The following is a 21,086-nucleotide window of genomic DNA, read 5'->3' as shown; positions in this document are numbered from 1 at the left end:
GTTTGACTAGGTTGTTCTTGGACTGGAAGGTTTGAGTTATAAGGAAAGGCTGGATAAGCTGAGATCTTTCCCATAGAGCATAGGACAATCAGCGGTGACCTGAGAGATCTATAAAATCATGAGGCAAAGATAAGGTTCTGGATGTGAGTTTGCTCGCTGAGCTGGAAGGTTAGTTTTCAGATGTTTCATCACCTTTTTTTTATTTTGAAAAAAATATACTTTATTCATAGAATGTACAAAAAATAAAACATTTATACACCTACCCTTTCATGCAAGCCACTCCGGATTATCCAGGGGGTACGGACACCAACTAAAGGAAAAAACAAAACTGAGAGAAAAAAAACAAAGGAAAGAAACCACCCCGGCAGTCGTCACCCCGCACAGTCCCAGATGGCCCCCTGACCAGTTGGGGAAGGCGCCAGCTGGGCCCAGTTACCAGATAGGGTTCTTTTTCCTATTCTGGACGAGGGGGTTCATACGGTGGTCTTTCCCCACCACTCCTTGGCGGCGGCTGCCCCAAGCTTTAGCGCGTCCCTCAGCACGTAGTCCTGGACCTTGGAGTGCGCCAGTCTGCAACACTCGGACGGGGTCAATTCTTTCAGCTGGCAGACCAGCAAGTTGCGGGCCGACCAAAGAGCGTCTTTCACCGCATTGATGGTCCTCCAGGCGCAGTTGATGTTGGTCTCGGTGTGCGTCCCTGGATACAGCCCGTAGAGCACGGAGTCCCGCGTCACGGAGCTGCTCAGGACGAATCTTGACAAATACCACTGCATCCCCCTCCAGACCTCCTGTGCATAGGCACACTCCAGAAGGAGGTGATCAACAGTCTCGTTCCCCCCCCCCCACCGCAGCCACCTTGAGGGCAGCGTGCGATGGTGCAGAGATTCCGGGCATGCATAAAGGATCTCACTGGCAGAGCCCCTCTCACCGCCAGCCAAGCAATGTCCTTGTGCTTGTTTGAAAGTTCTGGCGATGAGGAATTCTGCCAAACAACTTTGGCAATCTGCGTGGGGAACCACACGACGGGATCCACCCTCTCCTTTTCCCGAAGGGTCCTGAGGATACTACGTGCTGACCACTGCCTGACGGCCTTGTGGTCAAAGGTATTTCCTTTCAAAAATTTCTCCACGAAGGACAGGTGGTATGGAACGGTCCAACTACTCGGAGCGTTCCGTGGCAACGAGGCCAGGCCCATCCTTCGCAACACCGGGGACAGGTAGAACCTCAGTAAGTAGTGACACTTGGTGTTTGCGTACTGAGGATCTACACACAGCTTGATGCAGCCGCGCACAAAGGTAGCCATCAGGGCGAGGGTGGCGTTCGGTACGCCCTTTCCCCCATTTCCCAGGTCTTTGTACATGGTGTCCCTGCGGACCCGGTCCATCCTCGACCCCCAAATGAAGTGGAAGATGGCCCGGGTGATCACAGGGGCGCAGGTCCAGGGAATAGGCCAGGCCTGCGCCACATACAACAGTACCGAAAGCCCCTCACACCTGACAACCAGGTTCTTACCCGCGATGGAGAGGGACCGGAGCGTCCACCTGCCCAGCTTCTGCTTCAATTTGGTGATACGCTCCTCACAAGTCTGAGTGCACGCCCCAGCTCCACCAAACCAAACACCCAGCACCTTCAGGTAGTCTGTCCTGACGGTGAAGGGGATGAACGAGCGGTCGTCCCAGTTCCCGAAGAACATGACCTCGCTCTTACCCCTATTGACTTTGGCACCCGAGGCCAGTTCAAACTGGCCGCAGATGTCCAATAGTCTACTCACCGACCGACGATTGGTGCAGAAGGCGGCGACATCGTCCATGTACAGGGAGGTCTTGACCTGAAGGCCTCCGCTGCCTGGGATAGTCACGCCCCTCAGGCTCACGTCCTTCCTGATGGAGGCGGCGAAGGGCTCCACACAGCACACGAACAAGGCAGGAGAGAGCGGGCAGCCCTGCCTGACTCCAGATCTAACAGGAAAACTGTCTGATTCCCACCCGTTGATCGAGACTGCGCTAACGATGTTGGCATAGAGCAGCCGGATCCAATTGCGGATGCCCACCCCGAACCCCAATTTGGAGAGGACATCCCTCATGTAAGCATGAGAGACCCTGTCGAAGGCCTTCTCCTGGTCCAGGCTGACGAGGCAGGTGTCCACCCGCCTGTCCTGTACGTAGGCGATCGTATCCCTGATGAGCGCGAGGCTCTCAGCGATCTTCCCGCCCGGCACAGCACAGGTTTGGTCAGGGTGAATAACTGACTCCAGGACAGACCTGACCCGGTTGGCTATGACCTTGGCCAGGATTTTGTAGTCCACGTTCAAAAGTGAAATGGGACGCCAATTCTTAATTTCTTCCCTCTCCCCCTTCCTCTTGTAAATGAAGGTGATGATGCCCTTCCTCATGGACTTGCACATTTCCCCTGCCCGAAGTGCAGTATCGTACACCTCCAGCAGGTCCTGGCCGACCAGGCCCCACAGAGCGGAATACAGCTCGACCGGTATGCCGTCGCTTCCGGGAGTCCTATTCCTCTCCAAGGACTCGAGGGCTCTGGTCAGCTCGTCCAGGGATATCGGCTGGTCCAGCCACTCCCTCGTGCCATCATCTAAGACCTCCGTGATAGACAACAGGAACGACTTGGAGGCCGTGCTGTCCGTGGGCTTCGTGTCGTACAGTCCGGCATAGAAGGATCTGCTGATCCTCAAAATGTCGGGCCGAGACGACGTCACCGAGCCGTCGTCCTCCTTCAGTCGACTAAGCACAGAGCTCTCTTTGTGCACCTTCTGAAAGAAGAAACGCGAGCACGTCTCGTCCTGCTCCACGGAGCAGACCCTGGACCGGAAGATTATCCGGGAGGCCTCCGTGGCGAAGATCGAGGTTTGCTGGCCCCTCACCTCGCGGAGGTCTTCCGTGACATCGACCCCCATCAACTGCAGAAGGAGCAGGTTCTACACCCTTTTCTGGAGTCGCGACAGCTTTCCCCGCCTCTCTCTTTCCTTCTGAACACCCTTGAGGACAAAGAACCTCTTGATGTTCTCCTTCACCGTCTCCCACCAGTCGCCTGGATACTCAAAGAGGGGTTTCATGGTTCTCCAACTGGCGTACTCCCTCTTAAGCTCCTCGACGTTCTCTGGGGTCAACAGAGTCGTGTTTAGCTTCCACATCCCCTTGCTGGCCGGCTAGTCGTACTGTAAGTGACAGTCGGCCAGCAGGAGGCAGTGGTCAGAGAAGAGCACCAGCTCGACGCCATTGGACCTGACCGAGAACGTCCGTGACACAAACAGGAAGTCTATCCTTGAGCGGATTGGCCTGTGTGGCCGCGACCAGGTGTACCTCTGCTGCGCTCCGTCTGCAGGGGTGCTGAAGACATCGAGCAGCTTGGCGTCCGTCACCGTGCCCATCAGGAATCAGGACGTGACGTCCAGTTGACTCCCCCCACTCGCTGTCCCCATGCCGGATCTTCCATCTGCATCAATGATGCAGTTGAAGTCTCTGCCTAGGATGACTGGCCTGGACGTAGCCAGCAGGGGTCGAAGCCGCTGCAGGACGGCCAACCGCTCACTCCGTACCACTGGGGCATACACGTTGATCAGCCTCAGGAGAGCGTTCCTATAGGTGATGTCAGCCACTAGGAGGCGCCCCCCCACCACCTCCTGAACTTGAGAGATGGTGAAGTTGCGCCCCTGCAGCAGAATAGCCAGGCCCGAGGAGCGACAGTCGTTACCCCCCGACCAGATCGAAGGCCCACAGGTCCAGGCGCCGGACCATTTCCCGTACCTGCCAAGGTGCGGTATCCCACACTCCTGCAGAAACAGGAGGTCCGCCTTGATGGTGGTCAGGTAGGCCATCGTGGACACACATCTTGCGGTTGACTTAACGCTGCGCACATTAATGCTCGCAACTCGTACCCCCATTGTGGGCAGTGACCGCAGTACCCTCCCCAAGTCCAAGGTCCAGCCCCTCCATCTGTCCCTTCATGCCCATTGCCCGGGCTAACTGCTGGATGCTCTCCGGGTCAGGAAACCGTCCGTGCTGCCTTCCGGGTGGCATCCCCCCATCAGGGGTGCGGAGGCAGGAGGGTTCGACTCCGGGTCAGGCTGGGGACGCGCTGTTTCCTCCTTCCTGCCTGAAAGTTCCGGGGGGCCCTCCAGTGCTCCAGCGGCACTTGACTGGGTGTCGGAGGGAACCTCAGGATGCCTCCCGTCACCTGGAAGTGGGGTGCTGCTTTCCTTCCCCCTCGAGATCTTTAACTTCTGCTTCGGGTGGGCCCTCTCCGAATCCCCCTCATCAGAGGAGCTCTTATAGCCCCCCTGTAGCTGCCTCTTCCCGCCTGATGGTTGCGGTTCCTGGGCCCATCGACGCACCTTCCTCCTCGCTTTCCGGACTGTTGCCCACTCCCCTGGGTCACCTGTCACCGCCTCCATCGACTCCGGGCTGTTGGGGGGGATCGGAGCCTGCCGGGGTGCTTTGCTGGCCTCGGGCCCATCCTGCGGGGCTGGGCGCTCCTGCACGGCCTGGCCCTCCTGCACATTATTGGGGTCCTTGCTGGGCCCTGGTGCCTTCCTCTCCTCCGGGGGGGCTGGCCCCACATTGCCCCTGCTGGCGACCTGGGCGTAGGTGGTCCCCCGCCGCGGGCATGCCCGATAGAGGTGGCCCGCTTCCCCGCAAAGTTTGCAGCTTTTCTCTCATGGGCAATCCTTTGCAAGGTGTCCCTCCTCCCTGCAGTTCCTGCAGATGGTGGCTTTGCAGTCGGCCGCCATGTGACCTGACCTACCACAGGCATGGCAGACTTTAGGTTGCCCTGCGTAGGTCAGGTAGCCCCTGCTCCCGCCGATCGCGAAGCTGGACGGTGTGTGTATGACTTTCCCGTCCGCGCCCATCCTCAGTGTCACCTTGACCTGCCTCTTACTGGTCCAGATGCCAAAGGGGTCCACAATGTCAGTTACGTCCCCTTCCACCTTCACATACCTTCCGAGGGAGGTCAGGACATCAACTGCTGGCACATGCGGGTTGTACATATGTACAGTCACCATACGGCTCCTCTGTGCTGTCATCACAAACAGCGGGACAGCGGTCAATACAGAAAGGGGGTCCTCACCTCCTTTCTCCTTGAAAACCTCCAGGAAGCACTCGCAAAGCTTGGCACTCCTGAAGGTCACATCGTAAAAACCTCCTCCGGGGAAATCCTGCAGGCAGTAAATGTCCGCAGCAGTGAACCCACAACAGTCCAACAGGACCCTCTTCACGAAGAAGGTGCGGTCCACAGGTGCACCTTCATCCACCTTCTTTACAGAAACACGGATGGTGTTCCGGGCCCCCTGACCTGGGGCATGAGCACTTGCCGCAGCTGTCGTTGCAGGTTGGCTGCTCCCCTGAACCAGCGTTAGGCCGAAGCCAGCATCAAGATCCACTGGTCGCAAGGGTGCACAGCCAACCCCACGTTCTCCTTTCACCTCCAAGACAGCACTCTCCTCCTCTCGGTCCACAAGAGAGTGGGTCTTTATTGTGTTTCAGATGTAAGCTAGTTCACTGAGCTTGCCAGGATAATAAAATGTGAGGCTGGATGAACACAGCAGGCCAAGCAGCATCTCAGGAGCACAAAAGCTGACGTTTCGGGCCTAGACCCTTCATCAGAGAGGGGGCTGGGGGGAGGGAACTGGAATAAATAGGGAGAGAGGGGGAGGCGGACCGAAGATGGAGAGTAAAGAAGATAGGTGGAGAAGGTGTGGGTGGGGAGGTAGGGAGGGGATAGGTCAGTCCAGGGAAGACGGACAGGTCAAGGAGGTGGGATGAGGTTAGTAGGTAGCTGGGGGTGCGGCTTGGGGTGGGAGGAAGGGATGGGTGAGAGGAAGAACCGGTTAGGGAGGCAGAGACAGGTTGGACTGGTTTTGGGATGCAGTGGGTGGGGGGGAAGAGCTGGGCTGGTTGTGTGGTGCAGTGGGGGGATGGGATGAACTGGGCTGGTTTAGGGATGCAGTGGGGGAAGGGGAGATTTTGAAACTGGTGAAGTCCATATTGATACCATATGGCTGCAGGGTTCCTTGGGTCATCTTGGGGCCTGGGATGGGGGTGAGGGAGGAGGTGTGGGGACAAGTGTAGCATTTCCTGCGGTTGCAGGGGAAGGTGCCGGGTGTGGTGGGGTTGGAGGGCAGTGTGGAGCGAACAAGGGAGTCACGGAGAGAGGGGGATCCTCTTGGGGCGGTTGTGGCGGGGGCGGGGTGTGAGGGATGTGTCGCGGGAAATGCGGGAGATGCGGTCAAGGGCGTTCAGAAAAGGCTATCTGGAACACACCTCCTCCCACCAACCTTCCTGCAAAAATTCCTTCCTCTATTCTCAGCCCCTTCGCCTCTGCTGCATCTGCTCCCAGGTGAGACATTCCACTCCCGCGCATCCCAGATGTCCTCATTCTTCAAGGGCCGCAACTTCCCCCATAGTGGTTGAAAACATCCTTGGCCATGTCTCCCACATTTCCCGCACCTCATCCCTCACACCCCGCCCCCGCCACAACCGCCCCAAGAGGATCCCCCTCGTTCTCACACACCACCCTACCAACCTCCGGATACAACGCATTATCCTCCGACACTTCCGCCATTTACAATCCGACCCCACCACCCAAGACATTTTTCCATCCCCACCCCTGTCTGCTTTCCGGAGAGACCACTCTCTACATTGGGGAAACCAAGCGGAGGCTTGGGGACCGCTTTGCAGAACACCTCCGCTCAGTTCGCAACAAACAACTGCACCTCCCAGTCGCAAACCATTTCCACTCCCCCTCCCATTCTCTTGATGACATGTCCATCATGGGCCTCCTGCACTGCCACAATGATGCCACCCGAAGGTTGCAGGAACAGCAACTCATATTCCGCCTGGGAACCCTGCAGCCATATGGTATCAATGTGGACTTCACCAGTTTCAAAATCTCCCCTTCCCCCACTGCATCCCTAAACCAGCCCAGTTCATCCCCTCCCCCCACTGCACCACACAACCAGCCCAGCTCTTCCCCCCCACCCACTGCATCCCAAAACCAGTCCAACCTGTCTCTGCCTCCCTAACCGGTTCTTCCTCTCACCCATCCCTTCCTCCCACCCCAAGCCGCACCCCCAGCTACCTACTAACCTCATCCCACCTCCTTGACCTGTCCGTCTTCCCTGGACTGACCTATCCCCTCCCTACCTCCCCACCCACACCTTCTCCACCTATCTTCTTTACTCTCCATCTTCGGTCCGCCTCCCCCTCTCTCCCTATTTATTCCAGTTCCCTCCCCCCAGCCCCCTCTCTGATGAAGGGTCTAGGCCCGAAACGTCAGCTTTTGTGCTCCTGAGATGCTGCTTGGCCTGCTGTGTTCATCCAGCCTCACATTTTATTATCTTGGAATCTCCAGCATCTGCAGTTCCCATTATCACTGAGCTTGCCGGTTTGTTCCCAGATGTTTCGTCACCTTTTTTTTTATTTGAAAAAATATACTTTATTCATAGAATGTACAAAAAAATAAAACATTTATACACCTACCCAGTCATGCAAGCCACTCCAGGTTACCCGGGGGTACGTACACCAACTAAAGGGAAAAAAAAACAAAGCAAAGAAGCCGCCCCGGCAGTTGTCACCCCGCACAGTCCCAGTTGGCCCCCTGACCAGTTGGGGAAGGCGCCAGCTGGGCCCAGTTACCAGATAGGATTCTTTTCCCTTTTCTGGACGAGGGGGCTCATACGGTGGTCTTTCCCCACCGCGCCTTGGCGGCGGCTGCCCCGAGCTTTAGCGCGTCCCTCAGCACGTAGCCCTGGACCTTGGAGTGCGCCAGTCTGCAACACTCGGTCGGGGTCAGTTCTTTCAGCTGGCAGACCAGCAAGTTGCGGGCAGACCAAAGAGCGTCTTTCACCGCATTGATGGTCCTCCAGGCGCAGTTGATGTTGGTCTCGGTGTGCGTCCCCGGAAACAGCCCGTAGAGCACGGAGTCCCGCGTCACGGAGCTGCTCGGGACGAACCTCGACAAATACCACTGCATCCCCCTCCAGACCTCCTGCGCATAGGCACACTCCAGAAGGAGGTGATCAACAGTCTCGTCCCCCCCGCAGCCACCTCGAGGGCAGCGTGCGGTGGCGCAGAGATTCCGGGCATGCATAAAGGATCTCACTGGCAGAGCCCCTCTCACGGCCAGCCAAGCAATGTCCTTGTGCTTGTTTGAAAGTTCTGGCGATGAGGCATTCTGCCAAACGACTTTGGCAGTCTGCATGGGGAACCACACGACGGGATCCACCCTCTCCTTTTCCCGAAGGGTCCTGAGGATACTACGTGCTGACCACTGCCTGACGGCCTTGTGGTCAAAGGTGTTTCCTTTCAAAAATTTCTCCACGAAGGACAGGTGGTACGGAACTGTCCAACTACTCGGAGCGTTCCGCGGCAACGAGGCCAGGCCCATCCTTCGCAACACCGGGGACAGGTAGAACCTCAGTAAGTAGTGACACTTGGTGTTTGCGTACTGAGGATCTACGCACAGCTTGATGCAGCCACACACAAAGGTAGCCGTCAGGGCGAGGGTGGCGTTCGGTACGCCCTTTCCCCCATTTCCCAGGTCTTTGTACATGGTATCTCTGCGGACCCGGTCCATCCTCGACCCCCAAATGAAGTGGAAGATGGCCCGGGTGACCGCAGCGGCGCAGGTCCAGGTAATAGGCCAGGCCTGCGTCACATACAACAGTACCGAAAGCCCCTTGCACCTGACAACCAGGTTCTTACCCGCGATGGAGAGGGACCGGAGCGTCCACCTGCCCAGCTTCTGCTTAAATTTGGAGATACGCTCCTCCCAAGTCTTAGTGCATGCCCCAGCTCCACCAAACCAAACACCCAGCACCTTCAGGTAGTCTGTCCTGACGGTGAAGGGGATGAAGGAGCGGTCGTCCCAGTTCCCGAAGAACATGACCTCGCTCTTACCCCTATTGACTTTGGCACCCGAGGCCAGTTCAAACTGGCCGCAGATGTCCAACAGCCTACTCACCGACCGACGATCAGTGCAGAAGACGGCGACATCATCCATGTACAGGGAGGTCTTGACCTGAAGGCCTCCGCTGCCTGGGATAGTCACGCCCCTCAGGCTCACGTCCTTCCTGATGGAGGCGGCGAAGGGCTCCACACAGCACACGAACAAGGCAGGAGAGAGCGGGCAGCCCTGCCTGACTCCAGATCTAACAGGAAAACTGTCTGATTCCCACCCGTTGATCGAGACTGCGCTAACGATGTTGGCGTAGAGCAGCCGGATCCAATTGCGGATGCCCACCCCGAACCCCAATTTGGAGAGGACGTCCCTCATGTAAGCATGAGAGACCCTGTCGAAGGCCTTCTCCTGGTCCAGGCTGACGAGGCAGGTGTCCACCCGCCTGTCCTGTACGTAGGCGATCGTATCCCTGATGAGCGCGAGGCTCTCAGCGATCTTCCTGCCTGGCACAGCACAGGTTTGGTCAGGGTGAATCACCGACTCCAGGACAGACCTGACCCGGTTGGCAATGACCTTGGCCAGGATTTTGTAGTCCACGTTCAAAAGTGAAATGGGACGCCAATTCTTAATTTCTTCCCTCTCCCCCTTCCTCTTGGAAATGAGGGTGATGATGCCCTTCCTCATGGACTTGCACATTTCCCCTGCCCGAAGCGCACTATCGTACACTTCCAGCAGGTCCTGGCCGACCAGGCCCCACAGAGCAGAATACAGCTCGACCGGTAAGCCATCACTTCCGGGAGTCCTATTCCTCTGCAAGGACTTGAGGGCTCTGGCCAGCTCGTCCAGGGATATCGGCCGGTCCAGCCACTCCCTCGTGCTGTCGTCGAAGACCTCCGTGATAGACGACAGGAACGACTCGGAGGCCATGCTGTCCGTGGGCTTCGTGTCGTACAGTCCGGCATAGAAGGATCTGCTGATCCTCAAAACGTCGGGCCGAGACGACGTCACCGAGCCGTCGTCCTCCTTCAGCCGGCTAAGCACAGAGATCTCTTTGTGCACCTTCTGAAAGAAGAAACGCGAGCACGTCTCGTCCTGCTCCACGGAGCGGACCCTGGACCGGAAGATTATCCTGGAGGCCTCCGCGGCGAAGAGCGAGGCTTGCTGGCCCCTCACCTCGCGGAGGTCCTCCGTGACATTGACCCCCATCAACTGCAGAAGGAGCAGGTTCTGCACCCTTTTCTGGAGTCGCGACAGCTTTCCCCGCCTCTCTCTTGCCTTCTGAACACCCTTGAGGACAAAGAACCTCTTGATGTTCTCCTTCACCGTCTCCCACCAGTCGCCTGGAGACTCAAAGAGGGGTTTCACGGTTCTCCAACCGGTGTACTCCCTCTTAAGCTCCTCGACGTTCTCTGGGGTCAACAGAGTCGTGTTGAGCTTCCACGTCCCCTTGCCGGCCGGCTGGTCGTCCTGTAAGTGACAGTCGGCCAACAGGAGGCAGTGGTCAGAGAAGAACACCGGCTCGACACCAGTGGATCTGACCGAGAATGTCCGTGACACAAACAGGAAGTCTGTCCTTGAGCGGATAGACCCGTCTGGCCGCGACCAGGTGTACCTCTGCTGCGCTCCATCTGCAGGGGTGCTGAAGACGTCGAGCAGCTTGGCGTCCTTCACCGTGCCCATCAGGAATCTGGACGTGACGTCCAGTTGAATCCCCCCACCCGCTGTCCCCACGCCGGATCTTCCATCTGCATCAATGATGCAGTTGAAGTCTCCGCCTAGGATGACCGGCCTGGACGTAGCCAGCAGGGGTGGAAGCCGCTGCAGGACGTCCAACCGCTCACTCTGTACCACTGGGGCGTACACGTTGATCAGCCTCAGGGGAGCATTCCTGTAGGTGATGTCAGCCACTAGGAGGCGCCCCCCACCACCTCCTGAACTTGAGAGATGGTGAAGTTGTGCCCCCGCAGCAGAATAGCCAGGCCCGAGGAGCGACAGTCGTTACCCCCCGACCAGATCGAAGGCCCACAGGTCCAGGCGCCGGACCATTTCCCGTACCTGCCGAGGTGCGGTATCCCGCACTCCTGCAGAAACAGGAGGTCCGCCTTGATGGTGGTCAGGTAGGCCAACGTGGACACACACCTCGCGGTTGACTTGACGCTGCGCACATTAATGCTCGCAATTCGTACCCCCATTGTGGGCAGTGACCGCAGTACCCTCCCCAGGTCCAAGGTCCAGCCCCTCCATCTGTCCCTTCATGCCCATTGCCCGGGCTAACTGCTGGACGCTCTCTGGGCTCAGGAAACCGTCTGTGCTGCCTTCCGGGTGGCATCCCCCCGCCAGGGGTGCGGAGGCAGGAGGGTCCGGCTCCGCATCAGGCTGGGGACGTGCTGTTTCCTCCTTCCCGCCTGGAAGTTCCGGGGGGCCCTCCAGTGCTCCAGCGGCACTTGACTGGGTGTCGGAGTGAGCCTCAGGACGCCTCCCGTCACCTGGAAGCAGGGTGCTGCTTTCCTTCCCCCTTGAGATCTTTAACTTCTGCTTCGGGTGGGCCCTCTCCGAATCCTCCTCGTCAGAGGAGCTCTTATAGCCCCCCTGTAGCTGCCTCTTCCCTCCTGATTGTTGCGGTTCCTGGGCCCGTCGACGCACCTTCCTCCTCGCTTTCCGGACTGTAGTCCACTCCCCTGGGTTGCCTGCCGCCGCCTCCATTGGCTCCGGGTTGTCGGGGGGGATCGGAGCCTGCAGGGGTGCTTTGCTGGCCTCGGGCCCATCCTGCAGGGCTGGGCCCTCCTGCACGGCCTGGCCCTCCTGCACATTAGTGGGGTCCTTGCTGGGCCCTGGTGCCTTCCTCTCCTCCGGGGGGGCTGGCCCCGCATTTCCCCTGCCGGCGACCTGGGCGTAGGTGGTACCCCGCCGCGGGCATGCCCTATAGAAGTGGCCCGCTTCCCCGCAAAGGTTGCAGCTTCTCTCTCGTGGGCAATCCTTTGCAAGGTGTCCCTCCTCCCTGCAGTTCCTGCAGATGGTGGCTTTGCAGTCGGCCGCCATGTGACCTGACCTACCACAGGCATGGCAGACTTTAGGTTGCCCTGCATAGGTCAGGTAGCCCCTGCTCCCGCCGATCGCGAAGCTGGACGGTGGGTGTGCGACATTCCCGTCTGCGCCCATCCTCAGCATCACCTTGACCTGCCTCTTACTCGTCCAGATGCCAAAGGGGTCCACCATGTCAGTTAGGTCCCCTTCCACCTTCACATACCTTCCGAGGAAGGTCAGGACATCAACTGCCGGCACATGCGGGTTGTACATGTGTACAGTCACCATACGGCTCCTCTGCGCTGGCATCACAAACAGTGGGACAGCGGTCAATACAGAGAGGGGGCCCTCACCTCCTTTCTCCTTGAAAACCTCCAGGAAGCGCTCGCAAAGCTTGGCACTCCGGAAGGTCACATCGTAAAAACCCCCTCCGGGGAAATCCTGCAGGCAGTAAATGTCCGCAGCAGCAAACTCACAACAGTCCAACAGGACCCTCTTCACGAAGAAGGTGCGGTCCACAGGTGCACCTTCATCCACCTTCTTTACAGAAACACGGATGGTGTTCCGGACCCCCTGACCTGGGGCACGAGCACTTGCCACAGCCATCGTTGCAGGTTGGCTGCTCCCCTGAACCAGTGTTAGGCCGAAGCCAGCATTAAGATCCACTGGTCGCAAGGGTGCACAGCCAACCCGACGTCCTCCTTTCACCTCCAAGACAGCACTCTCGTCCTCTCAGTCCACAAGAGAGTGGGTCTTTATTGTGTTTGAGATGTAAGCTGGTTCACTGAGCTGTAAGGTTTGTCCCCAGATGTTTCGTCACCATTCTAGGTAACATCATCAGTGAGCCTCCAACGAAGCGCTGGTGTTATGTCCCACTTTCTATTTATCTGTTTAGGTTTCCTTGGGTTGGTGATGTCATTTCCTGTGTTGGTGATGTCATTTTCTGTTCTTTTTCTCAGAGGATGGTAGATTGATTTGGAGCCAATGTGTTTGTTGATGGAGTTCCTGTTGGAATGCCATGCTTCTAGGAATTCTCGAGCGTGTCTCTGTTTGGCTTGTCCTAGGATGGATGTGTTGTCCCAATCAAAGTGGTGTCCTTCCTCATGTGTATGGAAGGATACGAGTGATAGTGGGTCTTGTCGTTTTGTCGCTAGTTGATGTTCATGTATCCTGGTGGCTAGCTTTCTGCCAGTTTGTCCAATGTAGTGTTTGTCACAGTTCTTGCAAGGTATTTTGTAGATGACGTTCGTTTTGCTTGTTGTCTGTATAGGGTCTTTTAAGTTCATTAGCTGCTGTTTTAGTGTGTTGGTGGGTTTGTGGGCTACCCTGATGCCAAGAGGTCCGAGTAGTCTGGCAGTCATTTTGGAAATGTCTTTGATGTAGGGGAGAGTGGTTATGGTTTCTGGGCCCGTTTTGTCTGTTTGTTTGGGTTTGTTGCTGAGAAATCGGCGGACTGTGTTCATAGGGTACCCATTCTTTTCGAATACGCTGTATAGGTGATTTTCTTCTGCTCTTCGTAGTTCCTCTGTGCTGCAGTGTGTGGTGGCTCGTTGGAATAATGTTTTAATGCAGCTTCGTTTGTGGGTGTTGGGATGGTTGCTCCTGTAGTTCAGTATTTGGTCCGTATGTGTTGTTTTCCTGTAGACGCTGGTTTGAAGTTCCCCATTGACTGTTCGCTCTACTGTGACATCTAGGAATGGCAATTTGCTGTTGTTTTCCTCCTCTTTTGTGAATGTTATGCCAGTAAGGGTATTATTGATGGTCTTGAAGGTTTCCTCTAATTTGTTTTGTTTAGTGATGACAAAGGTGTCGTCCACGTAGCGGACCCAAAGTTTGGGTTGGATTATTGGCAGAGCTGTTTGTTCAAGTCTCTGCATTACTGCCTCTGCTAAGAACCCTGATATGTGTCATTGAGGCCAGCATATCTCTTTAACAAGAGATAGTAAGATCTGCCAATTTTGGAGTCTAAGATAACACAAAAAAAGGGGTAGGCCATTTAGAACAGAGTTGAGGAAAAACTTCTTCACCCAGAGAGTGGTGGATATATGGAATGCTGTGCCCCAGAAGGCAGTGGAGGCCAACTCCCTGGATACTTTCAAGGAAGAGATAGATAGAGCTCTTCAAGATAGTGGAATCAAGGGTTATGGGGATAAGGCAGGAACAGGATACTGATTGTGGATGATCAGCCATGATCATAATGAATGGTGGTGCTGGCATGAAGGGCTGAATGGCCTACTCCAGCACCTATTGTCTATTGTCTATTGGTGGAATACAGCAGGCCAGGAACCTTCAGAGGAACATGAATGTTGACTACCCTTCCCAACCCGAAATGTCAGCTTTCCAGTTCTTCTGATGCTGCTTGGCCTGCTGTGTTCCTCCAGCTCCACACTGTGTTATCTTATACTTCATTGACAAGGCAGGTTTAGGATGCTCATTCAAGGAAAATCACCTCACCTTATGGAGAGAAACAAATCATAAATAATAGACTACACAATGTGGAGCAGGAGGAACACACAGGCCAGCAGCTTCAGAGGAACAGGAAAGCTGCTTGGCCTGCTGCATTCCTCCAGCTCCACACTGTGTTATCTCAGACTCCAGCATCAGCAGTTCTCATTACCTATAAATGATAGACTGACACTTATCTGATTGTTGTTGAGATTCAACCCCATGTTTTTGTGTGACATGATCACAGTGGATGAGGATAATCACATGTTTTCAGATAGCAACTCTTTCAGATATCCACACAATAGAAATAATTTACCTCCACGGTAGTGTGGATATACACTCATACAAAGTGGAAGTAGAAGTAGGCTATTTAGCTCCTGTTGGCCTGTTCCGCCATTAGTGATTTAATGGCTAATCTGATTATTAATGTGGAGGTATTAGGGCAACTGTGGTTTTCATCGCAGAGCACAGAAGGTTGAGGAGATGTTGATTGAGCTGATCTAAACTTGAGAGGATTTTGATTGAGGAAATAAAAAGGAACTTTCCAACCACAGAATCATATAGAATTAAGATACACAGTAAATTGCAATGACCTGGAGGATACTATGCAAAAGAATGGTGGTTAGATAGTAATAACTTTCGAAAAAAGCTGAATAAAATCTAAAAATGGAAAAGAGCAGGGCAGTGGGTTTAATTCGATAAGTCTGCAAGAGCTGACACAGATATAATATGCCAAATGGTCTCTTGCCATACTACATCATTTAACAATTCTTCAATAATTGTTTGGAGTCTTCCGAGAAGGAATTACATCTTGTTTTATTTGAAGTAGATTGCACTTAGGAACTGATGCATTTTTTTGGTGTGACTACAGTAGAAACAATAACTTTTTTCACAGGCAGTAAAATAAAAGCAAAATACTGTGGAAGCTGGAGATCTGAAATTAAAGCAGAAAGTGCTGGAGAAATTCAATAGATCATCTGTGAACAAAGTCATAGAGGTGTACAGCATGGAAACAGATTCTTCGGTTCAACTTGTCCATGCTGACCAGATATTCTACATTAATCTAGTCCCACTGCCAACATTTGCCTTTTTGTCCTCTAACCCTTGCTACTCATATACTCATCCAGAAGTTTTTTACGCGTTACAAACATATCAACCTCCACCACCTTCTCTAGTCGCTCATTCCTAGTCGCTCAGCCGCACGTGAAAAAGTTGCCCCTTAGGTCCTTTTTAAATCTTTCTCATCTCACTTTAAACCTATGCCCTCTAGTTTTGGACTCCACCACCCTGGGGAAAAGACCTTCTCTATTTACCCTATCCCTGCCCCTCGTGATTTTATGCACGTCCATAAGCTCACCCCTCATCCTCTGATGTTCTAGCAAAATAGCCCCAGCCTATCCAGCCTCTCCCTATGACTCAAACCGTCCAATCTTTGCAACATTCTTGTTTCAGTATTCTAAAAATGACCTATCTAATGTCGTGTATGGCCATAACACGACCTCCCAACTCCTATATTCGATGCACTGACCAATAAAAGGCAAGCATACCAAATGCTTTCTTCACCACCCTGTGTACCTGGGAATTCACTTTCAAGGAACTACAAACTTGTGTTCCAAACTCTCTGCGCTCAACAACACTCCCTAGAAACTTACCATTAAGATTTACAAGTCCTGTCCTGATTTGCCTTAACAAAATGCAGGACCTCACATTGTTTCTAAATTATCCTCCATCTGCCACTCCTCAGCTCATTTGCCCATCTGATCAAGGCCATGATGTATTGCGGTAACCTTCTTTACTATCAGATACGTTAATATTTTGAGTTTAATATTAATTTATCTTTAAGATAAAAAGAGAGTCATATGAGATGCAAAATAAACTTGAATCTCGCCACAGTTGCTGCCCTGCTGAATTTCTTCAGCACTCTGCTTTAAATTTGTATTTATGAGTACTTTCAGTGGAGCAACATATACCAAGGCTATTCACAGGGTCATTATAGAGCAATTTAGCACCGAGCCGTAAAACAGATTCACAGGAAGCTGACCAAGGGTTCTGTGAAATTCAGGAGCAGCTTTTCCCAGACAGATTTAAAATAGTTGACACTAACAACTGATTTAAAAATTCATTAGCACCCCAATTCAACAGATTATATATTCAAAGAAATATTAGCAAACCATTGCAAGATTGTGTGGCAGATAGGTGACAAGTTCATTTTGACTAATATAATTTGTAGGATAAGGAAACATAAACAAGGAAGTAAGGACAAAGACAAGTGCAAAAAGAACACATGGATGATGAGACAATACACTTGGGATTATGGTAGAAAATGCATTATGAAAGAAATAGTTAATATAACTTCGAATTAATAACAATGGAATGTGAAATTCAAACAAATATTATTTGGATTAGTGATTTGAAATTAATCAGATACTTTGTAGTTCATAATATAAGATAAAACCATATTTTAGATGTATTTACTTGTTGATATTGTACAATTGCACAGACAAGATTAGAAAAATAATTTTGGAGAGGGAATTTGGCTGATATTAGTAGTTTGAATATTTAAACAGACAGTGATGAACATTAGATTATTGAGCTTTCACCTTAAATATTAAGCAACCAAAACACATTCATATCTACAGAAAACATAGTTCAAGATTATCCTTCGTGATCACGTATGTAAAATTTGCAAATCAGGGACTGGATTTTGTGAAGCTCACTGCAATGGAAAAGACAATACATGTGCAGGAGGCCATGCACCAAGCACACAGGAAAATTTTAAGCCAGGAGAGGGAAGGGAATAGAACAAGAACTCATCAGTTAGTGAAAAGGAATCTCATTAGCCTTCCTCATTGCTTACTTGCATAGAATGCTAAATGCGTTTTGGTGCTAATTAATAACAAAAACATAATTTGCTGTGGCAAACTCAACAAGTCTGACAGCATCGTTAGTGAGAAAGCAGAATTTACATTTCGGGTCCAGTGACCATTCTTCAGAATTTTTTTTTGGTGTTAGTTAACCTCCTGACTTAGTTGAAGATGTCAATGTGCATGTTGCTTACTTGATTGCCTGAAAGAGCCTTTTTGACTTGGATAATTGAGAGGCCGAGGGCGAGCTAATTGCTTTTGTTTTTGGAAAACTTATTTGTCTATGTTGAAAACTAATAATCTTACACTCTCAGTTATAATCTAAGCCAGATGTACAGAAACCACAAGTACTGGATCCAAAAATTTAAGGTTCAGCACTCAGCCAAGGTGCCCCCAGGCTCACGCATTAAATAGGCTTCATTAGCTCTGTACCTAAAGGGGAGGGTACGTCTGAGATTCCTTGTAAAACAAAGGAGAAGTTAGGGTTGCATGGAAATCATACACTCAATACTCTTTCATCCCTTAATTTGGGAACAGGTCAGTGCTGTGGAGGAACACTACTTAACAGCAATCAGTTGCACCTCAAAAAAGAGCTGTCTGCTTCTAACTATAGTGCCTCAGCTACTATACGGTGATTAGGAAACATGGGCTTTCTGATGTCAGAGTCAGTCCAGCCATGTGAACCAGCATTAAATCTGTGTCTTCCATATTCACAAGCTTATTGCCATGCTACTGAAATCAGGTGGGAGGTATCCTTCCTGCTCCAAGTTCCCAACTACTTCTGGAACCTTCATCTGAAACACCAACATCAAGGCTCAATCCAGCTCCATGGATCAGCTGTGTAAAATATCTTGCAATTTAGTATGACACCAATTTTCGGTTAATAAGATGACAGGGTCTTTACTCACACTGAGCAGTTACAATGTTATTAAGTATCCCAGTAGGTGATCAAAACACTTTGCATTTGGTCTAACAGAGGAAATGCAATTGAATTCGTTCAGCAATTTAATCTTAAAGTAGCAAATGTTTATGAACTGCAGGGGTGTCAATCAAAGCTGTGTGAATTTATTCAAATATCATTTCAAAGGCAATTGCAAGCTAATTTCTGTCATGTATGTTGCCTAAGTTAGGACTAATAGGACAAAAAACAAGCACAGGTTATTCCTTTGAGCTGAGTGGAATAGATTTCTTGCCATCACAGATAATTTTTCAAGGTTTACAGGTAATAAACAATGTAGGCAATGCCACCAATTAGAGTCAATATGCTACTTTTCTGTTAAAGCATTCTGGTGGCATAAGTTCCATTTCCATAGTCAATACCAAAAACTGTATTAAATGGAGCTGGTGAAATGTGAGAATAAAGGTCAGCTACAAGCTGGGTAAAGAATTGTTCCGTTTTTCACTTTTCTTGTTCATATTTTATGTGAAGAACAAGACGGTTACAGATCTGGTCTAAGGGAAGTAATTTTCAACAGACAAAAATCTATATGCAGATTTTTGGTACAAGCGCAAATATTTAGTATAAAGGCAAAATACTACCAATACTGGAAATCTGAAACAAACAGAATGGTGGGGAAACTCATTAGAACTGGCAGCATCTGGGGAGAGAAACAGATTTGACGTTTTATGTCTGGTATGACTTCTTCAGAAATATGTATGATATTTTTATTACAAACTAAATTATTGCAATTACCTAAAAATAAGTTGTAGTCACTCTGAAGTTAAGACGATAAGACACGGGAGCAGAAATTTGGCCATTCAGCCCATTGAGCCTGCTCCGCCATTCAATCATGGCTGACAAGTTCCTCAACCCCATTCTCCTGCTTTCTCCCTGTAACCCTTAATCCCCTTGATAATCAAGAACCTATCTATCTCAGTCTTAAGTGTATTCAATGACTTGGCCACCACAGCCTTCTGTGGCAGTAAATTCCATAGATTCACCACTTTCTGGATGAAGAAATTTCTCCTTATCTCCATTCTAAAAGGTCTTCCCTTTACTCTAATGCTGTTCCCTTGGGTCCGCGTCTCTCCTACCACTGGAAGCATCTCCCCAACATACAGTCTGTCCAGGCCAGTCAGTATTCTGTAAGTTTCAATCAGATCCCGCCTCACCCTTCTAAACTCCAATGAGTACAGTCCCCGAGTCCTCAAATGTTCCTCATATGTTATCTTTTCATTCCTGGGACCATTCTTGTGAATCTCCTCTGAGCCCGGTCAAGGGCCAGTACATCCTTCCTGAGATTTGTGGCCCAAAACTGAGCACAATACTTCAAATCTAGCCTGACCTGGGCCTTATAAGGCCTTGTTAGTACATCCCTGCTTTTATATTTAATTCCTTTCAAAATAAATGCCAACATTGCAATGCCTCCTGACTACTGACTCAACCTGCCAGTTTACCTTAAGAGAATCCTGGGCTAGTATCTTTGCACTTCAGACTTCTGAATTTTCTCCCCATTTAGAAAATAGTCCATGCTTTTATTCTTACCAAAGTGCATGACCTCACACTTTCCCATGTTTCAGTCCAACCGCCACTTCTTTGCCCACTCTCCTAACCTGTCAAAATTCTTCTGCAGCCTCCCCACCTCCTCAATACTACCCGTCCCTCCATCGACCTTTGTATCATCTGTGAATTTAGCCAGAATGCCCACAGTTCCTTCATCTAGATCATTAATGTATAAAGTGAAAAGATGTGGCCCCAAGACTGACCCTTACAGAACACCACTTGTCACCAGCTGCCATCCTGAGAAAGACCCTTTATGCCCACTCTCTGCTTTCTGCCAGGCAGCCAATCTTCTGTCCATGCTAGCACCTTGCCTCTAACACCATGGGCCTTCATGTTACTCAGCAGCCTCCTGTGCTGCCCCTTGTCAAAGGCCTTCATGTCCAGGTAGACAACATGCGTTGGCTCTCCTTGGTCGACCCTACTCATTACTTCCTCAAAGAATTCTAACAGGTTTGTCAGGCATGGCCTCCCCTTAAGGAAACCATGCTGACTTTGCCCTACTTTACCATGCACTTCCAAATATTCAGAAATCTCATTCTTCACAATGGACTCCAAAATCTTACCCACAACTGAGGTTTGGCTAATTGGCCTATAATTTTCCATCTTTTGCCTTACTCCCTTTTTCAACAGGGGTGTCATGTTGGCGATTTTCCAGTCCTCTGGGACGCTCCCTGACTAGCGATTCCTGGAAGATCACCACTAACGCTTATACTGTTTCTTCAGCTATCTCCTTTAGAATTCTGGGGTGTAGTCCATCTGGTCCAAGGCATTTATCCACTCTCAGGCCAATCAGTTTTACTTACACCTTTTCCTTGGTGATGATCACCATACTCAGCTCTGCGTCTTGACTGTCTTGAATTTTTGGGATATTACTCGTGTCTTCCACTGTGAAGACTGATGCAAAGTAATTATTCAGTTCCTCAGCCATTTACTTGTTGTGAAATATTATCTCTCCACCGTCATTTTCCAGTGCCCAATGTCCACTTTTGCGTCTCTTTTGTACCCTCATATTTAATCTTCTCCCTCCTTATTTCTTTTTTTGTTATCCTCTCTTGGTCTTCGTAAGCTTTCCAATCCTCTGGTTTCTCACTGCCCTTCACCATATTATATACGTTCTCTTTTGCTTTTATGCCATCCTTGACTTCCTTTGTCAGCCATGGTTGCCTCATCCTCCCTGTCATGCTTCTTTTTCAATGTGTTGAATTTTAGCTGTGTCTCCTGAATTACTCCCAGAAACTCCTGCCATTGCTGTTCCACTGTCTTTTCTGCCAGGCTCCTCTTCCAGTCAATTCTGCCCAGCTCCTCCCTCATACCACTGGAGGCACCTTCCTTCA

This window comes from Stegostoma tigrinum, chromosome 6, assembly GCF_030684315.1.
Source record: "Stegostoma tigrinum isolate sSteTig4 chromosome 6, sSteTig4.hap1, whole genome shotgun sequence".
NCBI lineage: Eukaryota > Metazoa > Chordata > Chondrichthyes > Orectolobiformes > Stegostomatidae > Stegostoma > Stegostoma tigrinum.
Note: the sequence above shows the minus strand (reverse complement) of the source record.